We start from the raw sequence: 27,940 nt of genomic DNA on the forward strand, positions 1-27,940 counted from the left end.
ACAGGAATGTCATCTTTGAAATGCCAGAATATTGCTTCCAGGCTTCAGATGTGGAAAAGCAGTGCAGCTGTGTTTACAAGCATTTCCTCTTCTACCTTCAAGGGTTCTACAGCATTAGATGTATTGATAGCTCCAAGCTGATGCTACAAGACCCATGGTTCTTGCCTTGATAAGAGAGAACTTAGTTCATCTGCCACAGCGCTGAGATGAAAGGAATGCAGGTAAAATCCTAAATCTAAAAACCACAAGCTGCAGTGTGACTATGGCAAAACAGACTCTCTTTAACCATTGTGATACATTTTTGATATTCATTTTTTCATGAATATCAAAAATGCAGCAGCAGCAGTAGTAGCCATTGCTGGGAAATATATGCTTTAGAAAGGATCACTGTAAAGGCTTCCTATGCTTGAATCACGAGTTAAAATGAAGAAATGATTTTGCTTTCCAGCTCTCTAAGGAATCCCTTTTTCCTCTGATCAGAAATGTCCAGGCATTCTGCATCTTCTGATCATTTTTCTTCTTCCTGCTTCAGGAAGCAAATTGACAGCAGGTAGGGAGTATAAATGTTGGGACAATAGAAATTATGTAAATGTTGTATTCCTGCCAGAAAACTTGCAACTCCTTGAGGTCTTTTAAATGCCATTAATCTAGAAATTAGATACAAAATTTAACTTTTTCATGCTAGTAATGATTTCATAAAAAAACTCATTAGTAAAGGTGACAAATATGAAGTTCTATTGAACATGTAAATTCAGAAATCTCAGGAAGTGCCCCAGGGTGATATTTACCCAGCCAATGACTCTCTGATGTTATTAAGGAGTAATTTATTCAAGAAAGTCTCCATTCATGAGTTTACATAAGAGTAATATCTTCTTTACAAAAGCTTGTGTTTTTAGTATTGTACATATCTAATTTACAATGACTTGGTTAAAATTTTCATTAGGTTAGTTCAATAGTATTTGATAATTTTAATTCAGTTCTATGAGGTCCCAGGTTCCTATTTATAGGAAGAGAAAATGCAGAGGAAATAAATTTTTAAACAGCAAATTCATTTCTCAAGTGAGCTTTCTGTAGCAAATGTGAGGTAGAGCAAAGCTAACCTTTAGTATTTCTTTGGCAATCCTTTTTGGGTATGGACCATGGGCATCTATTGAAAAACAACTGAGAGCCACAGTATTGGTGCTCTGCATACATAAATATGTGTAGCAGTTCTATATGAGAGTCCTAGTGTAAGTTAAGAATACTTAGATGGGGTTAAGTGGAGAGAGTTTGCATAGTTATGGAAAAGAGAGGCAAAAGAGGTGAGAGATGAGTACTACAGATTCCTGGAACAAGGGTCAGGAACATATAGGTATGTACTGGAGGTGGTGAATTTAGGTACTGAATCCCCTATGGAAGGTGTAGTCCAGTCTGTGAAGTCAGCAAAGCCTCAGAGACCCTATTACAAGAAGACAAGGTTAGGCATGGAACTGGCCATTTTAGTTTGGTGACACGTGTCTGAAACAGGCTCAGACACAAAACCTGACATCCTGCCCCAGGAAAAAAACAGGCCTCAGGGGTGTGTAGACCCAACCCTGCCCATGTGATAGGGAATTTGTTCTGCTTGCCTGAAGAAGGGGTGACTTAACAAGAGGTTGTGAAGAAAAAAAAAAAAGAAAAAGGAAACTAAACTCACAGCCATTACGTTTCCTGTTAATGCTATCTGATTTAAACTTCCATGGTGATAACTGCAACTTCCTTTTTAGCTACTTCACAAATAACATAGGGCCATGCCAAGTGTAGCACTCTCCAAAGATTATTAACAAATTGAAAGACTCTAATAGTATTCGCCAGCAATGAAAGCATCTTCTCATAATGTTGCTTCCATGTGCACATTGTTGAATTGTAAAGAAGATTCCTTGATAGACCATGTAGCCGGGTCCTGAAAAACCACTGTGGTTTGCATAGACTGCTGTGATAGCTTTGGGTAAAAAAAAGATCACAGAGGGCAGCCCAGCCCCCAGCCCAAAACAAAATTACCATTCTGAGTAACTTCTTTCCTCTGGCTTTTCAAGTAAGGGGGAAGAAAACAACTATTCAGTGAAAAACAACTATTCAGTGAATTTGATCACTGTAGAAAACCAAATTAGATTATTCACCTTCTAACTGTCAGTTTTCATTTACCAATAGGCTTCTTGGTGTTTACACTCTTCACTTAACTTACAACAGAGTCCCTGCCTACTAAAGGAAGCAGGTATTTTCACAGCCATGTCAACCCACACTGAAGAAGGGACTTCCTTCTTTCTCAGTAGAGATCCTGTGCTGTTGGCTGTTGAGTAAGCCCCATCTGAAGACAGCATTGAAATGATCTTCTTAAGTTTCAGAGCTTGGTCCCTGAGACAAAAGCTTGGAAACCCCATGGTTTAGTTGTATATAGTTTTATAGCCTGTCTAAAGTACATTCTGATAGAAGTAAATCTACAGATTATATTGCGTGTGATTGTCATGGTCATTATAAGTTACATCTCGATATTTTGTAATATATAATGAAATGAAATGATAAAAGTGACATTAAACTTTGGATTTCAGTGTTTAAATCACACATTTTATTCATTATTTGGCAGTTAAATGCCTCTTAAACACTGTGGAAAGTTTTATGATTTAATGTTTGACTAAAGAACTGGAAAGTACTGTGTAAAGTGGAATTGCTAAGTGGAGTGGGAATAGACTGCATTAAACCATCAGAAGGCAGCTGTTGGTCTGGTTGCCTTTGGCCAGGCTAGAATCTGAGCTCATCTGTGAGGGATCTTCAAAAAGTCCATGGAAAATGTGTATCATATAAAAACTAGAAAAAGATTTCCACTTTTTTTTTTCACCAGAATTAACCCATCTCCTAATTCCATTTTCCTGGAACTTTATGCAGTTCCCTCATATATATTTCCTTTTCCTAAAAATTTCTGGATTTCTTATTCCTAAAGACTTGTCAAAACCTCACCGTACACAAAACAACTGAAGAGCTTTCCCGCTTTCCCCTCACTGCATTTACCTCACCCTGACAACCCTTTAAAGCTCTTCATTATCCCTGAAGACATTGAAATTTTAGTCTTTGATGGTCATTTGCACTTAGTCTTCTGCTTCTGTTGGTTTTGCCGTGTCCAAAGAGAGTGCATTGTTAAGAGGGCAATCTTAATTCTCAGCGGTGAAGGAGTCAGTAAAATAGCTTCCAGTGTTTTGAATATTATATCTGGTGGTTTTTCTAATGACTGTAGCATATACACCTTGTTTCTTGTATTTGGGAGTCTCAAAATAGGATGTTCTGTTTGTGACGGGAGTTGGCATACTTTGATAAAGATCTTGTTATTGATGTTTGATCGGACCTGTTGCCAGTAGGAAAGACTTCCCATATCCTGCCTCCTGTATCCACCCCTCACATGCATGTAAGAACGGGGAGCACAGATCAGTGGCATCCGACTCTGTCTCTAATGAGATAATTGCAGTGACGCTGATGGACAAGCAACCCAGTTTGTGGTGTGACCTTATATGTTTAGGAGCTTTGTCAGAATCCTGCTTAACCCATCTGTTGGCTCCTCCTAAAACAACCATGATTCTATGTTATCAGTGCTTCATTATTCTTCCAAAGGCATGGACCCCAGTTGATAAGTAAAGCATGTAACAGGCAATTTCTGAAGGTATTATTAATCATGTCCCAGGTGCAAAATGTATGCAAATTTCTAATTCTGCATGTGTGTGTGTGTGTGTGTGTGTCTGTGTGTAATAAAGGAGGTTAGAAAAGGGTATAGTAAAAGGGGACCCACAAACAGGGAATAGGTCTCTTGCCTAATGACTTTTTCCGTTGTCCCTGCTGACAAAACTTAAGGACTTCAAAGCATCTAAACTGCTTTTCGCCACCCTCTTGATTAGAGATGACGATCCTAATATTAACGAACACTTCTGAGCAATAAAATGCGTAGAATATTTCCCTCCCTGAATCAAACCAATCATATATGACCCAGATCTTAACTACTATTCATGCATTGCATATGTATTTTAGGATTAAGTAACTTTTTTCTTTCCCATCTGTGCTCTAAATCTGCGCCATATGTCACCTAACAAGGTATTTTCCATTATTCTTCTCTTCAGTTCACTGCCTGTTGTTTCTCTTCTCCCCTGAAAATTAGCCCGTCTGTAATCAGAAATCACTCCCACTCACAGTTCAGTGCACCTACTGTGGATGTGGCAAACACTTATTTATGGGGCTGGTAATTGGATTAAAACATTGAAAAGAACCAGAAAAATGGAATGTATTAAAAAATGAAAAACATGAGCATGAAAATCAACAAAACTAGAATGAATTAAAAAGCTCTAATGAATGCAATTGCTATTAATAGGAATCATTTATCAGTAACAATGCTCTAGAGTGTATGGTCCTCAATACTGAATTGCAACCACATTTTAAAACCTAACAGAAGTAGGAAGAGGGTTTTTGAATAGTCTTTCTATGGAAATGGTTGATTAGTTTCTGCATATCTTCTGGGCTGCCTTGAAATAGGGGCTGTGCATAAATCTCCATTATGCCTGGATATTTAACTACGACAGTAGAGAAAACTCCCTGTGTTGAATTTTGTAAGAGGAAAAAAAAGTCATTCTTTTAAATTTGGTTGCTATTTTGATATCTGAAATCACAGAAACTTATAACCTCTTTTCACAAAATCTTGCTGAGTGGTGTGAACACCTGCAATGTGGCATTTTAGGCCTGGCGTGCCATTTTGTCAATTTAGCAATAATATTGTTAAACTGTAACTGCTTCCAGTCTCAAAAGCACTCTGAAAGAACTAATTTTTGTCAATGTTCTTCTAATAATCCTAGTCAACGCCCTTTTGTAAAAGAAACCAATGTTTGGGGGAAAGAAAATAAAAACACCTTGCAGTAAACCAATAGCAATTGTAAATCAGATAATCCTACAGGAAGGCCAGTATCTGATAACAGATAGGTTCTTATGAAAAGGTAATACAAAGGTGTCAGGTTCCCTAACAAAAGGGACTCAACAGTAAACAGAATCCACAATTGAAAAATCCCCCCCCCCACCAAAAAAGCAATGAAATTGTTTATGTTCCAGAACTGCACAAAGCAGAGAAATCTAAAGCTCACAGTTGAACCACACTTGTCATCGCTTTATGCTCTTTAAGGAAGCCACATTAAGTTGCCATGAGAGGGAAAGCTCTTACCTGATTGCCTGGATCACTCTTTTCTGCCCTTCCGTAGATCTAAATATGGAAAAAAAATAGAAATAATGAAGTATAGTTTGTTCATTTGAGCAAGATGTCCCATGCTAACCTACAAATTTTAAAAATTACTCTTTTTTTTTTTTAAGAAAAATGTTGGAGTGAAGCAACATACAACAATTAGGCAAGTGAGATGATTTTTGTGTAATTTGGTCTTGCAAATTGCTCGTTTGCTCATTGCTCTAAAGTGAAGGCAGATGTGAAATTCAGTTGTGGGGGCTTGCTCAGTTTTCATTAAAGTAAAATGATATGGTTGAATTAATTGATTCCTGGTTTCTACCACATTTCTGCAAATAACATTTTGTTAGGGTTGGTGTGCACTGTTTTGAGGGTTTTGATACCTGATGGCTACTTTTTATTTTATCCATATTGAGTGAATTGGGGGCTAAGGACAAAATTAATGTCCTTTTCTGCCACAGAAATTCTACCTAGGGACTTAAGGTCAAGATATTATGAGAAAGCCGGCGCCGTGGCTCAATAGGCTAATCCTCCACCTTGCGGCGCCGGCACACCGGGTTCTAGTCCCGGTTGGGGTGCCGGATTCTGTCCCGGTTGCCCCTCTTCCAGGCCAGCTCTCTGCTATGGCCAGGGAGTGCAGTGGAGGATGGCCCAGGTGCTTGGGCCCTGCACCCCATGGGAGACCAGGAAAAGCACCTGGATCCTGGCTCCTGCCATCGGATCAGCGCGGTGCGCCGGCTGCAGCGGCGGCCATTGGAGGGTGAACCAACGGCAAAAGGAAGACCTTTCTCTCTCTGTCTCTCTCTCTCACTGTCCACTCTGCCTGTCAAAAAAAAAATTAAAAAAAAAAAAGATATTATGAGAATCTTCTTGCTGTGTTTTATTTAGGTGGTAATACCCAAAACATTAACCAATTGCTCTGGTCAAATTCTTACTGAAATCCATTTATTACTTGTAACAGTTTCTGCATTTTAGCCAAGCACTATAAACTGGATTCTAAATCTTTTAAATGAGTTACAATTCAATTTCCTGATTGTCAGTAGTGTTAGATTGATTGATGAATCAGGAGGAGTAAGGAATATTCTATTATGAATAGGAAACTTACTTCTACAATCCCTGAATCTATTGCTCTAAGCAGAGACTTGACCAGTTATAGTCTAAGGACCAAATCTAATCTTCTACATGTTTTTAAATGACTCATGAGTTAAAAACAACTTTCGTTTTTTAATGTGGTTGAAAAATTCAAAAGAAGAATATTTCATGAAATTCAAATTTCGGTACCAATGAAGTTTTGCTGGGACACAACCATACGCATTTGTTTACATACTATGACTGCTTTCATGATATGACATTAGAGGTGAATAGTTGGATGGAGAGGGTGTAGCCTGCATTTCTTATTTTCTACCTGGCCCCTTTAAGAAGAGCCTATGACTTCTGACCTGTGCTGTGACTGATTTCATCTTTGTTAAGGGTAGAGGGGATGAGAGGAGACCCTAATTATGGAGGCTCACCAATAAGATAGCTGGATGCTAGCTCTTCAAAACACTAAAATAAAAGTGAGTATATTTTGTCCTGAGGTCACCAAGGTCACTCATAGCAGACTACAAAGGGCACAGAGTCATGAACAAATGGAGTCCTTAGCTGTCTGTGCCATATGTTCTAGGCTAGCTTCCTTGATGTACTATAAATTCTTATCCAATATCCTTTTCATGTGATAAGACTGAAGGATTCTTTTTTTTTTTTTTTTTTTTTTTTTTTTTTTTTTTTACAGGCAGAGTGGACAGTGAGAGAGAGACAGAGAGAAAGGTCTTCCTTTGCCGCTGGTTCACCCTCCAATGGCCGCCGCGGCTGGCGCACTGCGGCCAGCGCACCGCGCTGATCCGATGGCAGGAGCCAGGTGCTTTTCCTGGTCTCCCATGGGGTGCAGGGCCCAAGGACTTGGGCCATGCTCCACTGCACTCCCTGGCCACAGCAGAGAGCTGGCCTGGAAGAGGGGCAACCGGGACAGAATCCGGCGCCCCGACCGGGACTAGAACCTGGTGTGCCGGCGCCGCAAGGCGGAGGATTAGCCTAGTGAGCCGCGGCGCCGGCCAAGGATTCTTCTTAACATTTGATAAGAACATTTGGACCATTAATTCAATGTGAAATTAAAAAGAAACAATCCTTGGAAGAGCTAGAACACAATATATAAAGGTCTATATATCAATATGTAAGTACAGGGCCAGCGCCGTGGCTCACTTGGTTAATCCTCCACCTGCGGCGCTGGCATCCCATATGGGCGCCGGGTTCTAGTCCTGGCTGCTGCTCTTCCAGTCCAGCTCTCTGCTGTGGCCCTGGAAGGCAGTGGAAGATGGCCGAAATGCTTGGGTGCCTGCGCCCTCATGGGAGACCAGGAAGAAGCACCTGACTCCTGGCTTCGGATCGGCATAGCTCCGGCCATAGCGGCCATTTGGAGGGTGAACCAATGGAAGGAAGACTTTTCTCTCTGTCTCTCTCACTGTCTAACTCTATCTGTCAAATAAATAAAAAAAAATAAGTACATAACATATATATGTATCTCCATCATATGTAAGTGAATAGTTATTAAATCTACTTTTCATAAGACTTCAAAACCAGAATATCTAAAACATTAAATCAGCATAGAAGAAATAGAAACAAATCTTGAAGTAAACAAAACATAATATTTAAGTGTACATATAATAATTTCTATAAAGTTGAAAGTTTGACATTTGATTAGAAGTCTGTATGATATCTGAGCACTTATAGGAGGTTCAGGAATAGGCACAACCAACCTATATTTTTAAGGAAAAGGTACACCTAATCATACATCTTTGTATATCTGCAGTAAAGGACTAACCTTACCCAAAGTGAGGCCTAGCCTTTGCCCTTAGCTCCCGGAGGTAATTTCTAAACCCTTAGAATGTACTGATCACTATGAATATCGTTCTTTATCTGGGCCCTTCGCCTCCACCAGAGAGTCTGTGTTCATAATGTGACTGGTGATTGCAGGGCCTTGCTCAGTGCCTTGTCAACTCTATTTCTGGTGGAACAAGAGACAAAAGTCAGCTTCCCACATGGTCAACCACATTTACTCCACTGAGCCTCAGTAAAACTGTACAGAAAACCTGGGTGTTCTATAGCTGGCAATACGGTGTACACATTGTCGCACATCTTTTCAGGGGGAAGGCAGCTCTGTCTGAAAAAAGCCCCCTGTGAAAGGACCACTGAAATCCCTGTACTTGAACAGTCCGACATCCTGCCGTGTACCTGTTCCTTTAGCTGATTTAAATCTGTATGCATTCATTGTAATGAACCAGAATTTTAAGTGTAAGAGATTTCATGGGTTCTATGAGTCCTCCTAGTAAATTACTGTACCTGAAGGTTACCTTGGGGATTCCTGAACTCACAAATGAGGGTGATGTCAGGTAATCCAAATACCCAAGTAGACATACATTATTTGATTTGTTTATACCTATATGTACATATCACAAAAATCGCTCTATTGGTTATCAGGGGTGTGTGTGTGTGTGTGTGTGTGTTGGGGTGGTAAGGATAACATGTTGATTCTCCTATTGTATATCTTGATTTGATGGTCATTAAATGAGTATTAACAAATCATATTCTTTAAGCTTTACATATGTATTTTATGCCCTATTCTGTATTTATATCTCAATATCAAAAATGAAGAAAAACTATAGAAGGAGCAAGTGACTATAACCGCACAGACACACGCATCACATACACACAGGTTCAGTGTAGAACTGAAGCATTCAGCCACATAACAGATTATCATTCTGTTCTTACTTGTCTGATTCAAAGGCTATTACTATTTTTCATGAAAAAAGCAGTCACTAAGACTCATTTGAATTGTAGATGTGCTCACCTGTTCCTTCCTCTAGCCATTCTCGTATAGCTACAATTTTATAAACATATATTATTTCATTTCTTGACTACAATTTACTTCAGGTTGCAGGGGGCGGGTGTTGCTGAACAAAACCTTTCCCCATATCTCTTTATTTTAGATGAATTGTTCAAGGTTCATACTCATAATCCTCATGGTCATGTGACAGAAAATTGGTTTTGACGTGCGTTGTTTGCTATTTGCTGAAGCCTTAGCAATTTTGTTCCTCTGCTTACATGTGTATCTTGAAATGGAGTATGTGATTTATCTTGCTTTGACTTAGATATATAGTGGTGTGAACACCATCTATATGGAGACCAAATGACTTTAAATCTCAGCTACCCAATAGGACCACATACGATCCTAAGAGTGAACTACAACTTCCTCCGTTGACAGTTTTGGGAATAATGTGTGCCCAGGTAAGTGGTTTTTAATGGATTAGTCACAAGCAGGGGTCCTGCAGCCACAGAGAGGTTTTCAGTCCCAGTCCCTTGCCCTGTTGCAGTCACTTTACATCTGCACAGCACATATAATGTTGTCCCATGGAAGATGACTGTCATCTTGCATGTAGGAAAGCACAGCTCTAAAACAACACAGGACACTTCATAGCCACATCATTGAACTGAAGCAGCTGCCAATTCTTGTGTCTGACAAATCCGATTATAGCCTGGAAAGATGGTTTTTGCAATATGGTCAAAGTGAGGTGAAACAATATTCATTTGATTTCCTAAGATATCAGATAAGATTTATTAGCTTTTATTTACTGCTTTTAAAAAAAACAAACTAAAAAATTAGCATAGTTTGGAAATTACCAGATATTGAGATCCATGGATACCTCCTATATGATAATTAACTATAGGCAATGAAGAGAAAAGGGCTTTAAAGATGTCTTATAACTAAGTAGTCGAGTAGTCAAAGTGTGCCAAAGAGGCAGAGTTGCTAGAAGCATGCATCAGTGATCTGCTTCGCCAGAGGGATGCAGATGGACTGGAGACAGTAACTTCCCAGGTTGTCTTATCAAGTGACTGTCTTTTAAAAGTCACCCAGATTGACTGTCACACGTCAATTCCTGGCAATTTCATTACCCAGCCTCAGCTGATGCCATTGTTCATGTGGCCCTAAATAATCAGGCCACTCTCATTGATCTTGTGGCTTGTGACCAACTGAACAACTCAATCAAATTGACCCCATGGCAACATGTTTCATTGCTTAGCAGACAGCAGTTAGGATTCCCCCCGAAGCCTGAGCTAGCCATGTTGGGGACGTTTAAAGTTCCAGACATGAAGCTGTTTCCAAGCAAAGAATGTGGTCGCAGAGATCAAACCAGCAGGTGGCTGCCACTGTGCGCTGTTTCATGGGGAAAAAGACTAACGGGCACACTGGTGGAAGGCACAAACCTTATTGTGTGTTAATAATCATTCAATGAGGACTCGAGTTTGGCTCCGTAGTTAAGTCTCCACTTGAGATGCCCATATCCCATATAGGAGTGCCTGGTTCAAGTCCCAGTTACTCTGCTTCTGATTTAGCTTCCTGGTGGTGCTTATGTTGGGAGGCAACAGAAGATGGCTCATCTTGCTAGGTTCCCTTGCCACCGGCATGACAGACCTGAATTAAATTCCAGGCTCCTGGCTTCAGCCTGACACAGCTCTGGCTGTTACAGGCATGTGAATTTGGGGAGTGAACTAAGTGATGGAGGATCTGTCTATCTCTCTGTCTCTGTCTGTGTCTCACTGCATTTCAAAATAAAAGAAAAGAAAAGAAACCAGCATAAAGGTATCTTAAAATCATTTCAAGGAAACTTAAAGAAACTCTGATTCCTATGATCCATTCCAGGGATACTGATTCAGTCATTCTGTTTTGGGTTCCCAAGTATATGCATTTTCTTATTTTTATTTTTTTTATTTTTTATTTTTATTTTTTTGACAGGCAGAGTGGACAGTGAGAGAGAGAGACAGAGAGAAAGGTCTTCCTTTTGCCGTTGGTTCACCCTCCAATGGCCGCCGCGGCCGGCGCGCTGCGGCCGGCGCACCGCGCTGATCCGATAGCAGGAGCCAGGAGCCAGGTGCTTTTCCTGGTCTCCCATGGGGTGCAGGGCCCAAGCACCTGGGCCATCCTCCACTGCACTCCCTGGCCACAGCAGAGGGCTGGCCTGGAAGAGGGGCAACCGGGACAGAATCCGGCGCCCCGACCGGGACTAGAACCCGCTGTGCCGGCGCCGCTAGGCGGAGGATTAGCCTAGTGAGCCGCGGCGCCGGCCCCAAGTATATGCATTTTCAACAAGTACCTAAGTGCCTCTGAGATTGGTGGTCTCAGATAGTCTTAGAGAAATACAAAGTTTTCACTTTTCCCTGTGGCTTAAACCTAAACAGCCAGACCAGCTTCTAGCTTCCAAAAGGGTCGGTTCCCTTTTTATTGTCGTGTACAATCCAAGTGCATACACCTGGGCTTTCCAGCAGCCACACATTCTATGATCCAGCAGAAAGTTGCAGCCAATGGTCCTGCATGCGAGACGTAAGACTCACTTCGCCAGAGTATAATGGTTCTTATTTGGTTTTCTATATTATTTTGAGGATGCAAAGGATGCAATCCACCAAAGTATTTTTATTAAAATCATCTATGCCCTAATGTCCCCAGAGAATAATCTTGGCAGATCTCTTTCCCCAGATCAGACATTGCTGTAACTGTCATTACCACACAGCTGTCAAATAAACTGTGAGCTGTTGGGCTAATCTGGTTTGCTGTCTTTGGACTGCGTCAGAAGACTTTATATTTTTAGTAAATGAAGACAATTAAAAGGCAAGTATTTAGCTTATCCAGCCCTTAGAATAATAACTGATGGTACAGACAGGCTCAATTTAATTCTGCAAATTAATTTTTTATTTCTAATTATTAAAATCTAAATGTGGGACTGGCATTGTGGCATAGTGGATTAAGCTGCTGCCTGTGATGCCGGCATCTCATAGGGGCACTGGTTTGAGTCCAGGTTGCTCCACTTCAGATCCAGCTCCCTGCTAATGGAAGATGGCTCTCAAGTGCTTGGGTCTCTGCCGCCCACATGGGAGACCCAGATGAAACTCTTGGCTTTGGGCTCCTCAGCCCTGGTCATTGCAACCATTTGGGTAGCAAACCAATAGAATGAAGATGATGTAAGATCTCTTTCTTTCTTTCTCTTTGTCTCTCCCCCCTCTCTGTAACTATACCTTTCAAATAAGTAAATAAATCTTAAAAAAAAGAAAAAACCTAAATGCACTGTTTCCAGTTCCACAAATAAGGCACCCTAACAAGTCAAAAACAGAACCAGCTAAAAGATCCACAACTTTTCTGAGATCTATACAAGAAGTGAGGTCATAGGGCCAAACCCCTGTCCCCTAATGTGGAGATACATTATAGGCAGATGGCGGAGCACAACATCCTGGCGCGGAACCCTTCCTGGGAACCAGTGCTGTGGTAGAAAATCTAGAATTTTAATTGAAGGATTTATGGAGGCTTGCTGTGGACAAGTTAGAGAGCTAAAAACTCTGGGGAGCTATTATGCTTTTGTTGATTTTTATCTCTAGAAGCTTGACCAGGTTCTCACAGTAAACATCAGAGGAAAATCCCCTCATACTTCTAGCAGGTTAAGAACCTTTTCATGCTGAATTATGTCCAAGCACCCTGTACTGCTCAACAGAGCCTGCTCCCAGGAGACACTAGGACACACAGAGCCTAGTGTGGTGGGATTTTATCAGAGCCCTCCTAACTTGGAGGATGGAAATATTCAACTTCAGCTGGCTTTAGTCTTCATGGGGGATAGGGACATGAGCAATTCCAGCCTGCCCTAGCCTTCCATGTCACAGGGGTGGGGAATGTCTAGCTCACGGGATGCCTAAAGCCCCTAAAAGCATTTGGTTTGGACTTGCCAAGATAACCACAGGTAAGATTCGAAACCCAATAAATCTATAGCAGGCTAATTTTTAAGTTGATTCTTTTGTATGACCCACAAATGATGTTATATCAAAATGGCCAATGGCAGAAAAAAGCTTCCCCACCCTTGATACTCTCAAGCTCTCTAACCATCTTGTCTTGCCTAAGGCAGGAGGTAACTGAGAAACACTTATAAGGTTCACAGGCCAGGGCACAGGCTCATCAAAAACACAGACCTAATCATAGGACTGTGGAATAATCCCTCTCCCCCCACACCCACCTTATCATCTGCACTACTACAGGCCTACTTACAGAAGCTCCCTTTACCAAGCACATCATGTCCAATCACCAAGAAAACAAGGTTGACTAAAAGGCAAAAGGCACAGTTTAAGAAGAGCAAACATCAGAGTCAGACATGGTGGGAATTCGGAACTTGTAGACAGACAATTCAAAGCAATTATGTGAATACGTTAAGGCTCCAATGGATAAAGTAGCTAGCCTGTGTGAATAGATGGGCAATATAAGAATAGAGGCAGAAATCCTAAGACAGATCCAAAAATAAATGTTAGGTACAAAAAACAGTGTACTGGACATGGCTGAGGGAAGAACATCTGAGCTGAAGATAACTCAGTAGAACCCCTAAAAACTGAAAAGTGTAGAGAATGAAGGCCAAAACACCAGAATATTTAACAAATGTAAGACACACACTATGAATGGAATCAAATATATGTAAGGGGAATTTCAGAAGGAGAGGAAAGCAGGAAAGGAAAAGAAGAAATATTTAAAACAACAATGATAATTTCCCCAAAGGAAGATCAGACAAAAAAGGAGAGATCTAGAAGACTCAGAGAAGAACAAGTAGTATAAGTACCAAAATAATGGCACCTAAGCGTAACATTTCCAAACTACGGAATGTCAAAGGCAAATCGCTGATACAACTCAGAGGAAATACAGAAGGCCTCTTTATGGAGGATAAAAGATAAGAACTATATCTGAATTCTCAGAAACCATGTAAGCAAGAAGAGAGTGGAGGGAAATATTTAAAGTGTTGAGAGGAAAAAGCCCCAGACCTAGAATTCTGTACCTTGGGAAGTAATCCCTCAAAAGAGAAGAAAAAATAGTTTTTCAGATAAACAAAAATCGAAGGGATCTATTTGTTATGACCTCTCTTACAAGGAATGTAGGAAGACATTCTCTAGAGAGAAGGGAAATAATACAGGGCAGAATGAAAATCTACATGAATGAAGGAAGAACAGTGCTTGTTTATTTATAAATAACTGAGGTGGTGCTCAGAGGGAAATTTATAGCAGTGAATGCAAATGTGGGAAAAGAAGAAAGACCTAAAATCAGTTATTTAAGTGTTTACCTAAGGAAACTAGGAACAGAATAGGAAATTAAATCCAAATCAGCACAATAAAAGAAATAATAACAATTAAAGTAGAAATTAATGACCCTGAAAACAGGTAAGCAATTTAAAAAATCAATAAAATCAAAAGCTGGCTCACTGAAAAGATAATAAAATTGATAAGCTCTAGCCAGCCCAGGTAAGAAAGAGAGAAGACCCAAAATACTAACATCAGAAATGAAAGGGGCCGGCACTGTTGCACAGCAGGTTAAAGCCCTGGCCTGAAGTGCCGGCATCCCATGTGGGTGCCGGTTTTAGTCCCGGCTGCTCCTCTTCTGATCCAGCTCTCTGCTATGGCCTGGGAAAGCAGCGGAGGATGGTCCAAGTCCTTGAGCCCTTGCACCCACGTGGGAGACCTGTAGGAGGCTCCTGGATCCTGGCTTCGGATCAGCGCAGCTCTGGCCGTTACGGCCATCTGGGGAGTGAACTGGTGGATGGAAGACCTCTCTCTCTGTTTCTGCTCTCTCTGTGACTCTGTCTTTCAAATAAATAAAATAAATCTTTAAAACAAATAAAAGAGAGAGCATCACTGTAGATTCCACAGACATTAGAAAGATAATAAAAAATATACGAGCAACTGTATGCACACGACTTTAATATCTGAGATGAAACAGACCACTTTCTCAAGATACAATCTGCTAAAACTCACCTAAGAAGAAATAGACAATCTGGATAGGCCTATGTCTATTAAAGAAATTGAATACATAATTAATAATGTCCTCAAACAGAAAGTATTAGTCTCAGATGGGTTCACTACTGAATTCTTCCAAGCATTTAATGGAGAAATTATACCAACTCCATAAAAACTTTCATAGCATAGAAGCAGAGAGAATACTTTCTACCTCATTCTTAGAAATCACCTAAATATAGAACCAAAATCACACAAAAATATTACAAGAAATGAAACACATATACCAGTATCTTTCATGAACATAGACTCAAAAATTCTCTATAAAATATTAGCGAATCACATCCAAAAACATTTAAAGGAATTACACACCACGACCAATATAGATTTATTCCAGGCATGCACGGTTGTTTCAACACTTGAAAATCAAATAGTCTTATCTATCACATCTAGAGTCTAGAGAGGAAAAATGACAGGATCATTTCAAATGATGCAGAAAAATGGCCGGACTTGTGGAGTAGCAGTTTAATCTGAACCTGCAATGCTGGCATCCCATGGGAGCTCTGGTTCAAGTCTTGTCTGCTCCACTTCTTTTTTTCTTAAAGATTTCATTTATTTTATTTGAGAATTAGAGTTACAGACAGTGGGAGGGAGAGACAGAGAGAAAGGTCTTCCCTCTGCTGGTTCACTCCCCAAATGGCCGCAACGACCAGAGCTGTGCCAATCTGAAGCCAGGAGCCAGGTGCTTCTTCCTGGTCTCCCACGTGGGCTCAGGGGCCCAAGGACTTGGGCCATCCTCTACTGCTTTCTCAGACCACAGCAGAGAGCTGGATTGGAAGAGGAGCAGCCAGGACTAGAACCGGTGCCCGCATGGGATAACGGTGCCACAGGCAAAGGATTAACCTACTGTGCCACTGCAACGGCCCTGTTTGCTCCACTTCTGATCCAGGTCCCTGCTAATGCGCCCAAGGAAAGCAGTAGAAGATGTTCCAAATACCTGCTCCCTGTCACCCACATGGAGTTCCAGGTTCCTGGCATTGGCCTCGTCCAGGCCTGGCTGTTGCAAGTCATTTGGGGAGTAAATCAGCAAATGGAAGAGTATCTCTGTCTGTCTGTCTGTCTCTCTTTCTCTCCCTCTCTCTCTCTCTGTTACCTTGCCTTTCAAATAAATAATATATTTTTTAAAAATATAGCATAGCATTTGACAAATTCCAATATCAATTTATTATAAAAAAAACTTTCAGTAACCTAGGAATAGAGGAGAAATTCCTCAACTTGATAAAAAATATCTATTAAAACATCTGCCACGAGATAGGAGCAGGAAGTTTTGATGTTCTAGTGCACAGTGGAGTGACTATACAAAATGATAATATACTGTGTATTTCTCTAAGAAAAACTAAATGAAAAGATTTTGAATGTTTTTCACTGTAAATAAATATTAAGAATTTTGAGGAGACAAATATATTTACCCTGACAGGAAACTATACAAGGTATATATATATATAACAAAAAATCATCTGAGAGCCCATACAATTTTTGTGTATCAGCTAAAAATTAAAAATAAATTAAAGATATCAAATAACAAAACACCAATAGCTAACATTATACTTGGTGATGAGACACTTGAAGCTTTCCCACTAGGGTCAAGAACAAGATAAGAATGTTCCCTGTCAGCACTGCTTTTCAACATCAAATAGAAATACTAGTTAAGACATTAAGAAAGAAAAACAAAGAATGCAGATTAGGAAGGAAGAAATGAAATTGTCTCTGTTTGGAAATTCTGTGATTGTATATATAGAAAATCCAGGGGCTGGCGTTGTGGCACAGAAGGTTAATCTGCCACCCACAATGCCAGCATCCCTCATGTGCACCGGTTTGAGTACCGGCTGCTCCACTTCCCATCCAGCCCCTGCTAATGCACCTGGGAAGGTGGCTAGAGTTCCTGGGCCCCTGCCATCCACGTGGGAGACCCAGAAGAAACTCCTGGAACCTGGCTTCTACCCAGCCCAGTCCCCATCACTGTGGCCATTTGGGGAATGAATCAGTGGAAGAAAGATCTCTCTGTCTTGGTCTTTCCTTCTCTCTATATAACTCTTTCAAATAAATAAATAAATCTTTTTAAAAAATTGTACATTTGACATATGTACCACGTATTGTGTGTCATTTGTACTACTGTAACACTGTTAAAAGTGTTAATAGTGAAAGTCATCCATAGAATAATAGAAATGCTCATTCTAAGTTTCTGGATAAAAAAACACAAATTTTTGGCCATCTCAGTCTCTCCTTCCAGTCTGGTGCTTTGCCTAAATTGCCCATTTCATCTTTTAAAAGAGTAGAGAAGACTAAAGGATTGGCATGGTTGCTGTGTTGAATCTGTGCCTCGTTGGCGCATACAATCTGAGTAGCTAATTTCATCAAAGGATTGTACTAGTAGTGAGAGTGTACAAAGAGTCATTTTAAGGGTACAAAGCTACCATGCACTGCCATTCTGAATATGCTCAAAATAATGCCGGCCAGAAAGTGGCATGGGCTGTGTGCTCCTCACGCAGAGGAAAGCCCAATTTTATTTTCAATCTGAATTTCTTCTGATTCCATGTTGTGCCTTTATCCCCTGTGTTCCAACGGATTGGGGCTAATGCATGTGAATTTGCAGAGGCAGATTTGAAAAATCTAATTTGCATAAGCCCACACACAAAGGTGTTTAAAAGATCCTACAGTAAGTATAATATTGCCTCTGCAGATAAAATTAAAAAGGATCCTTGAAATTTGGGGAACATTTTCCATAACTCCAGCTTATGTGTTCTTGCAGTTACAGGAAATATTGCAATGCTGATTTATAGCTGTGATCAGCCCAGCAACTGTTCCTGTGGCCTTTTTTGCTTAAACACATCTCCATTTCAATGTGCTGACACCTGAGAGTGTTGGCCCACAGTCAATACCACGTATGCTTTCATTTATTTGGAAGGAGCTAGATGCAAGGATGCCTTTTGAATAAATTATTTTTCCCCCGCAAACAAATGCTTGGTCCATTTCCACAACAGCCACTGATTTAGACAGCTACTGAACTGAGAAGTTGACCCCACAGGTTTTTCCCGATTTTATCGCATAATTAAAACAACTAAGTTTGCTGTTTGAATAATTAGTAACCATAACAGCCATGGCCATAATGCCAGTGGATCAATTCATTTATTCAAATAACATGATGCCTTTCAACCCCATGCTTAACACATTTTCATATGAATATGGAGTTTTTTGACTACCAGTATGCATGTTCACTCTGCCTTCTGTTATTCACCCCTCTATCACAGTCCCATCTCACTTCTCTTGGAGGGTGTTGGACCTATAAAAGTCTGCTTGCTGAGAATATGTGCTTTCTCACCTATGTGCGAAACCAAACCAAACCAAACCCTGGAAATAGCCTAAGTGCTCAGCTAACCTCTGTTCCTCTCCGGTGGGAACCCTGGCTTCTTCTAAGACAGGTTATTTCAAGGCCCATCTTCCTTTCTGATTTGATACTTCTATTACCAAACTGAGACTTCTCATTGTTTCTTCAACTATGCTCACGGGGCAGAACTCCCCCTGCCAGGCCCCACTGGTTGGGCTGGCTGGTGCTGCACTAAGTGTTAGTCAGTGACCCACTTCCTCTGATGGACTGCCGCTGGAGCCACTTGGAGTCACTGAAGCTGTGCTCCCACGCCTGTTGAAATGTGCTAAATGGCACCTACCTACTCAGTAACTGTTGCTAGGCTGGGATGGTTCATCTGGAATAGGGAGAGGTTTAAGTGATGGGGGGCAATGGATCAGAGGAATGCAATTTGCACTCTTAGGTTGAGTAGATTTGCAAGCCCAGTAAATGAGTATGAAAGAAAGGACAGCTAAGACTCCTGGAAGCCTAGTGAGGCTTGCAACAGGGCCAATGGAAGATTTTCTCCTTTCTCCCTAGCAGGGAAAAGGAAGAATCCTGATGAAAAGCCCTGGACTGTCAGTTTCCCCTGGCCCTGGCAGGGTGGATAAAATCCAACTGCAGGTGTTCCTGACCCTGGCTTCCCTCCAGGACTTTTGGTTGTTGATGGTTTCATGGAATAAACATGCACAATGATTTTTATAGGATTTTTCTTTTTCCTTAGAACATTATAACTCCAACCCTTTTTAACCAAATGAGTTCTTTGTGAACCTTACTCAAAATTTAAGAATAATTTTTAGGATCTTAATGTGTCCAAGCTTCCTTCTCTGAGCAATATGAAATCTTAGAGTTTAATAAATGGCTAGCAAAATTATAGCATCACCCTTCTTTTAAAACTAATTTGTGGGCCGGCACCGTGGCTCACTAGGCTAATTTTCCACCTTGTGGCGCTGGCACACCGGGTTCTAGTCCCAGTCGGGGCGCCAGATTCTGTCCCGGTGCCCCTCTTCCAGGACAGCTCTCTGCTGTGGCCAGGGAGTGCAGTGGAGGATGGCCAAGTACTTGAGCCCTGCACCCCATGGGAGACCAGAAGTACCTGGCTCCTGCCATCGGATCAGCGCGGTGCGCCGGCTGCAGCGCGTCAGCCATGGCGGTCATTGGAGGGTGAACCAATGGCAAAGAAAGACCTTTCTCTCTGTCTCTCTCTCTCACTGTCTACTCTGTCAAAAAAAAAAAAAAAAAAAAAACTAATTTGTGATGAATTGCAATTGGGATTAAATAAATGAGTAGAATCATATTTTTTTGCTGTCAGTGTAGTATATTTTTAATCAAAATGGATGCTCATTGGATAACAAACTTTGGATAGCTGTTAGAGAGTTTCTGTGTCCAGCATGAACAATGGGCCTTCCAAGGGGGCCTGCTCACATCAATGTTCAGATTATGAGAAAAATGAGAAATTATTTCTTGCTTATACATATATTTCCATATATCCATAACATATTTTCATGCATATCATGTGTTGTTAAGGCAGAACCATTGGAAATTCAACTTGCAAATTATTTCTCTACTTCCGCAAATTTAGGGGCATCAGCTCTCTATTTAATTTTGATTTCTGTGGCTTGTTCCACATGCGTGTGTTCTTTGACCCTAGGAACAAATTTTGACCTTTTCAGCTCTTTTTATTTGGCTTGACATTAATTTTTATTCTTTATTCTTAACAGGTTTTCATTGTACTTAGTGAACAATGAAAGGGGCCCTGGGAGCCAAAATAAACCTGTAAAGTGCCCATGAATTTTAACCAAAGAAGGCAGCGCTACATGATTAAAAGCTTTACATTCTCAAAGAGCAACATGATTAATCCAGTTCCCCAGTGTTGAGTGGCTTCACACTGGCTTCATTTGTTGGTATTGTTATTTTCCTTGGTTATAGTTGATTCGTTGGAATGATGGTGATTTTTGTTTGCAGAGCTAATGTGACTCTCTCTCAGCAATTGCAAAAATGTCTTAACTATTTCAATAATTTTTAAAAAACCACTCCTCTCTGTCATTGTAAGAAAAACGAATGCATGTGCAAGATAAGCCTATGAAGACAGATTCAACTAAGCCACACCCCCGGGGCTACGAACATGGAGGCAGACCCAGAAATCCTCTTTAGTTTGTTGTGTGTTTGGCAGAATGGAAGGCAGATGGTTCGAATGGTTTTCTATCCCAGTTTGTGTTTCAACCTAGCTAGTTTTAAAGATCTCTAGGACACCACACTCTTCTTCTTGCCCATTTCAGTGTAAAAATTTAAAAAAAAAGTATGTATGCAATTTCTAGCCAAACTCAACTTCTACACTTTGTCTTGTTTGTTCCTTTGCAAATAGAAAGAAGAGTCACTTCTATATGCTCTACGTCATATTGTTTCAAACACCTCAGTGTTGCTAGGAGTGTATTTTTTGAAGCCTCACTTTTCTAGGTTAAAATACCTCTATCATCATTAATCTTTTAGCACAGAGCTTGCTTTATATCACTTTGTGTTTATAATTCTATGCTCATGTTTTAAAACATGAGCCCCTTGCAATAAGGAATTTGCTTTTACTCTCTGCCTCATTCCATACTATTCTGAAGAGATAGATTCTGTTCCTCTCTTTATATTAAAATGCTTATTGGGGGCCTGTGCCGTGGCTCACTTGGTTAATCCTTTGCCTGCGGCGCCGGTATCCCATATGGGCTCTGGGTTCTAGTCCCGGCTGCTCCTTTTCCAGTCCAGCTCTCTACTGTGGCCTGGGAAGGCGGTGGAGGATGACCCAAGTGCTTGGGCCCCTGCACCCACATGGGGGACCAGGAGGAGGCACCCGGCTCCTGGCTTTGGATCGGCATGGCATGCCGGCCGTGGTGGCCATTTGGGGGGTGAACAAACGGAAGGAAGACTTTTCTCTCTGTCTCTCTCTCTCACTGTCTAACTCTGCCTGTCTAATAAAAAAAATGCTTATTATTCTTAGTGGCTGAAAATCCTCCTTCAGCTTGTCATCTTCAAGCCTTACCCAAACAGTGCTTTTCTGTATTTTTACAGCCAACCCATCTTCTAACCAGATTCTGAATGAGTTCATTATTTTTTTTGACTCTAAGGATGTTAATATGCATTTATCTTCAGTGATTTATATCCTTAACCTAATTTGTTTGGGGAGTTCAAAGTTCTTGGAGGTAAGTTCCAGAAGGCTAAATAAATCTGTTTTCAAAGTCAATTTCTCTTTCAAAATGTCACTTACAGGAAAATGGATTTCTTTTGTTCCAATAGGTTAACTACTGATAGTAAAGTGAAGATGACATACTGGAGAATCTATTTGTGCCCTAATTACATAACATGTGGTTACTATTGAGTTATAAATATGACTTAAATATTTCGGCTACATTCATCTCTGAGGAAGAAGGTAGGTATTCGGGGCCAGGGACACAAGTCACTGATGTCAGTAATAAGGAGCTCCAAACCTAAAGGCAGCCTTAGCAGAATGTTCCATGGGTCCGTGAGCGAGGCTTTTCTTACCCTGCCCTGTGGTTGCCACTTTCCACAGACAGCCTTATTCTCTTTTATTGACCACTAGGCATTGTATGAGAGAAAGAACTTCCAGCATTTCTTCCTGCCTTGTGTTTCCACTTTGCTTCAGGTACTGTCTTGAGCCCCCATTAGCAAATAGGTTGAAAAGCATTAGTAGCCCCCAAATCAAGGTCATATGAGGGGTCTTCGAAAATTTTATAGAAAATACATATTATGAAAAAAACTATGTGTATATTTCAAATTTTGCAAATAAATTTATCTTTTTTTAATGTATTTGACAGATAGAGTTAGACAGTGAGAGAAAGATAGAGAGAGAGAAAGGTCTTCCTTCGGTTGGTTGACTCCCCAAATGGCTGCCATGGCTGGAGCTATGCCGATCCAAAGCCAGGAACCAGGTGTTTCCTTCTGGTCTCCCATGAGGGTGGGTGCAGGAGCCCAAGCACTTAGGCCATCCTCCACTGCCCTCCCGGGCCACAACAGAGAGTTGGACTGGAAGAGGAGCAGCTGGGACTAGAACCTGGCGCCCATATGGGATGCCGGTGCCACAGGTGGAGGATTAACCAAGTGAGCCATGGCGCCGGCCTATAAATTTATCTTTTTTTTTTTAACATTTCAAAAAAAAATTTAATGTCTGCCTAGCACCATTAGTTTAGATTTCCCTGCCCTCTAGGAGCTTCCATTCTAAAAAGCGGCAAAAAGAAAAAAATCATAGAGAAGTAACTCAATGGCCAGAGTATATAATAATTTAAGCAAACTCAACAAGTGATACACTAAGTACAGCTAAGTCAAACTGAGTAACTACGTTTTCTATTTCATGCCCCAATTTTGTAGATGCTCTTCTAAGTACATCTTCATGAAGCCTAAATACCAACTAGTAAATTCAAAACAAAAGGTTTTTCAAATTTGGCAGTGCATAGAGGGAATTATGCCTGTTTTCATATCAGAGGATTCCTAATAATTCAATTTCTTCTAGCTTTTATGAACTTATTACTATTTCAAGAAAAAAAGCAAAAGATGAACATCAATTTATCTTTTAATTCTATTTCCCATGAAATTTTTGGAGTGCCTTTGCAACAGCTTGACTAATATATTTTTTTAAAGATTTATTTATTTTATTTGAAAGTCAGTTACACACAGAGAGAAGGAGAGGCAGAGAGAGGTTTTCCATCCACTGGTTCACTCCCCCATTGGCCACAATGGGCCTGAGCTGTGCCGATCTGAAGCCAGGAGCCAGGAGCTTCCTCCAAATCTCCCATGCGGCTACAGGGACCCAAGGACTTAGGCCATCTTCTACTGCTTTCCCAGGCCACAGCAGAGAGCTGGGTCAGAAGTGGAGCATCTGGGACTTGAACTGGTGCCCATATGGGATGCCAGCACTGCAGGTGGCAGCTTTACCTGCTACACCACAGAGCCGGCCCTTGTCCTAAATATTAACTTGTGGCTGTTTGTTATTGAACAACTACAGAGAAATAACCAGAGATGGACCACTGTTGCTCAATTTTGTGATTGTTGTTGTTCTTGGGTGAGTTCTTCCTCACAGTATTTTGAGTGTACACAGCAGCTGCCAGACACTTCAAATGAAAGGTTTTTCAAGTTCACCTCTTTGCCCCTGTAATAGTTCAGCTAAGCCTGCCTGAGGACTCCTCTCTTCCTTTGATGGAAAAATAAGGTATGATGAGTTTGCAGTAGCAGTTCTTGATTCCACCATCATTTTATTTCTAAGAAGTGGAACAATAGCTTCTTCTATTGTAACGAATAAAGAGCTTCCAGAACAGTGGAGTTCAGCCTGGGAAGCTGGAATGGAGCATTGTTCAGACAAAGTGCTTCAAGGGTCATGGAAAGACATCTTGACACACAGTTGCCATGGATGCACTGGATGCCACGCCTCCTTTGCAATAGGTGATTAATGTGCACTCCAATGAACACATCAGAAGCCAAAGCTACTATGTCATGAGATTACCCAATTGCTCCCAAGCCTCTTTGGCCCATGCCTACCTCTACCACTGCTGGTTACATCAATTTAGGAGGAAAGTCAAAGCAAGACATCACTTTCTTTAAAGACAGGTCTGTGAAGGAGGGGTTAGTTTTTGGAATGAAATGACATTTATTGGGTACTTATCATATCTCTCAGGTCACAAGTCAGGTGCGTCCTTATCTGCCTGCCACACCTACAAAGCTACGTTTTAAGTGGTGATGAACCCATCAGGGCACGGTGTGAGCAGCTACTGTTGAGAACCAGGTCAATGCTAAAAAATCTGTGCCAGCAGCCAGCCATCCTTGAGGTGCCAGGTTGTCAGGCAGAAGTATAATGATGGCAGCTACCACTGGCTTTTTACTTGGAGGGGTTGAGTAAGTTCTGGGCCCGTCATAAGGCTGAGCAGGTAGCTGTCAATTGAAGCCATCATGTGTGTGTTCTGGAGGATGCAACTTCCCCAGTGCATCTCTTTGTTGCCCAATTCTGAACATGCACAGGTCAATCATGGCATTAGAATTTATATCTTCCAGTGATTGAGCTGGTAGAGTGGATGCTGTTGGAGCTTCCAGGACCCCCTGTCCCAGGCAGGAGCTCCCATTGGCCAGTTGTCACATGGGCCAGGCAGTCCCATTGGCTGTTAATGACTTACAGCTGCTCTCCAATCTGTGCATTTCCCATGGCCCCCACAGGAGTCTCATGACCCCAGAGATGCCTGGGAGGTTACTTCCCCCATGCAAACTCCAGCCCTCTAGAGGGAAGCAGCTCTGGCTGATGTTTAAGACAAAGGTCAAGTTGGAATCCTTGAAGATGAGATGTTCCAGAGTTTTCTGTAGGATGAGGATGAGCCTGGGCTTCAGCTGCAACCACCTCTCTGTTCAGCTTCTTCCCTGCTCTGCCCTCACTCTCTAACAAGTCCTTCCTGGAGTCTTCCTCAATACATGGCTTTCACAAGAATCCCTGTATCAATCAGGGGAACATCATCCACACGTAGGAACTAGATCCATTGCAATGCGCTTATCTTCACTGGGCAATAATGATCATTGATATATCTGTTGAATAGAACAATGCAGCTATATGAGGGACCTTCTAAAAGTTTGTGGGAGAGGCTGGCATTGCAGCACAGCAGATTAAGCATTTGCCTATGACACCAGTATCTCGTATTAGAGTGCCGGTTCTAGTCCTGGCTGCTCTGCTTTCTGAGCCAGCTCCCTGCTAAAGTGCCTGGGAAAGCAGCGGAAGATGGCCCAACAGCTTAGGTGTCAGGTCACATGCAAGACATGGATGGAGTTCCTGGCTCCTGGCTTCAGCCTGGCCCAGCCTTGCTGCTGTGGCTGTTTGGGGAGTGAACCAGCCCTTGGAAAATCCCTTTTGTTCTCTGTCTCTCACTTTCTCACTGTCACTCTTCTTTTTAAAGAAATAAAATAAATCTTAAAAAAAACTTTTTGAAAAATTGAACTGAAAGTTTATTTTAGTGCAAAAAGTTTTGAAATTCATGCATAGCATTTTACTTAACATGCATTTTCCATGACCTTTGTGACATGACCTTTGTTTACAATATGGACCAGCAGCTCCACTTCTAGGTATATGACCAAAAGAAATAATATCTTATCTACAAAAGGCCTTAGATGAGAGTATTCATACAAAGTTTATTAATAAAAGTCAAAGCCTGGAAATGACCCAGATGTCTATCAACACAAGGATAGAAATATAAACTGTGATATGCTCATGAAATGAAATACAAAGCAGCAATAAAGAGAATGAACTACTGGTACACGCCACAGTGTAGGTGAATCTCAGAAATATTCTGCTGAGTGAAAGAAGTCAGGTGCAAAAAATAGACATTATATGATTCAATTTAAATGGAAGTCTAGAAAAGATCAACTCATCCACAGTGATAGAAATCAGATCAGTGATTACTATAGTGGAGAACATGGACACAACTGGAAAAAGGCAGGAAGGACTTTCTGAACAAAAGTGTCCTGTCTAATTTGATTTCCAGTCATCAAAACTGATTTGAAGAGCACATTTAAGATCTGAGCATCTCACTGTATGTAAATTATACCTCAATTAAAAAAAAACAGATGTAAGAAACACATCTTTTTCTGAGTTTTGTTTATTTTGATTATAAAATCGTGCTGAACAGGGACTGTGCCTACATTAACTCAGAGTACCAGAGAAAGACCAAAGTGATTGGTTGCAACATTTTAGCATCCCTATGCATTTGTTCTGTAGAGATTCCTATTTGGGTTCAATTTACTTCATGTAAATTTACTCTGGATTAAAGAGAGGGAGAGAGAGAAAAATATTGTTGATTCTCCAGATGGCTTAAAAAAGTAAATGTAATATAGGTCATGCTTTTAGATGACAATTTTTTTCAAAAACATAAAAAGTTTCATCATTCATTTTCTTCTCTTGTACAGTTGTAGTTGGCTTGCAGTATTGCGGATACTGAGTTAAATGCTAAGAATATAAAGAAAGTTAAGACATTCTCTTAGCCTTGAAGAATGTGTTGAAGGAATTGATTGTAGTTATTACAGCCACAGAGTCATGGGAAGCGCTGCAAGAGAAGTGACATTTCGGGGGAGTGGAAATCCATCTGGTGGGTTCTAGGAAAAGCTTTCTAAAGGTAACACTGTTGCTCAGAATAAGACGTTCAAGACTTATGTAAAACAAAAGAAACAACGTGGTCCTACTAATGTATGAGGGCTTTGGATTCAGGCAAACCCAAGTTAAAACTTTGCTTCAACACACACTATCACTTTGGGCAAGCTGCTTTTTGAGCCTTCACCTCACTCTCCCTAATTTAGGATAATAATGTGCACCTTGCAGTGTTGCTATACCATCATACCTAGCTACTATTACTATTTTCTCAAAAAGGTGACAAATTTAAATCGTGATTATCCACTAACACTTTGTTTTATCAGATTAGCAAACCAATTAAGCAGGAAGCAAAGGCCACTGTTGAAATTGATATTGGGAGTCAAAGGTGAGATCCTTTTTCTTGACTTTCCAGCTTCTATAGGTGACCTGCATCCATGGGTTCATGGCTTCTTCATCCATATTCAAATTCATCACCATAACATCTTCAAAGTTGTCTTCTTTCTCTTCCCTTCCCTATCCCCTTCCTCTGCTTCCATGTCCTATCTGCTTCTTTCATTATGCTTTTGTCACCTTATCACCTTCTCTCCCTCTGACACTCATGCCTCTCACTTACAGACACCCTTGTGACCATGTTGAAGCCACCTGGATAGCTCAGGAAAAGATCTCTGTTTCAAAATCCTGAACTTAGTCACTTCTGCAAAGTGTCATCCTTTTTGACATGTAAAGCTCTAGAGTTCAAGTTCTGGGATCAGATGTGTACACCTTTGGAGAGGGTCATATTTCAGCCTGTCACAGTGAATGGATAATTCTGGGGCCATCTAGGGCATCAGAGTAGTTGATTGTTGGGACCAAGTGAAGAAGACGGCTGAATAGGTCATGAAAAAAATCTTGCATGTCATTGGGAGGGAGTTGGAACCAAAGGCACGAATGAGCCCTCACTTCAGAAGGGAAACCTGTGCTTCTGGAGTAATTTTACTTAGGATAGAGGTTATTGGAAGGGACTGGGAACAGGAAGGGAGGCCAGAACTTGGCAGCCATTGCAATGGGCCAGGCAGGGCATAGACTGAAAGTTCACCAATGTTCCCAGGATGGCTCTGGTTCTTAATCACCACAATGAGAGAGGAGATTGGAAGGATGCAGATGAAGAGAAGGATAAAATGGTTTGCTTATTTTCAGAGAATTTTGAGAGAATAGATAATCACTGAAAATAAACAAGCAAACAAATAATTTGGAAGGGACTCACTTATAATGACTCACGCTGAAATTCCCTTACATTTTTGTGACATTGAGGGCATTTTTGATGTGGAAACAGAAATGTTTTATTAAAAAGCAAACAACCCACTGACTCAGCTGATCAGAAGAGTCCCTT

General features: G+C 41.0%; 1 protein-coding gene across 2 annotated transcripts in view; it reads right to left on the minus strand.

Annotated features, from left to right (window-relative positions):
* The window catches only part of CELF2 (CUGBP Elav-like family member 2), a 931,997-nt gene that overhangs the window by 701,932 nt on the left and 202,125 nt on the right, over positions 1 to 27,940 (minus strand). For both annotated transcript variants that reach the window (XM_051820872.2, XM_051820873.2), the window contains exon 2: positions 5,204 to 5,242. The gene's annotated coding sequence lies outside the window, so the exon portion shown is untranslated. The remainder of the gene's footprint in view (positions 1 to 5,203; positions 5,243 to 27,940) is intronic.

The sequence above is a fragment of the Oryctolagus cuniculus genome, chromosome 13 (genome assembly GCF_964237555.1).
Source record: "Oryctolagus cuniculus chromosome 13, mOryCun1.1, whole genome shotgun sequence".
NCBI lineage: Eukaryota > Metazoa > Chordata > Mammalia > Lagomorpha > Leporidae > Oryctolagus > Oryctolagus cuniculus.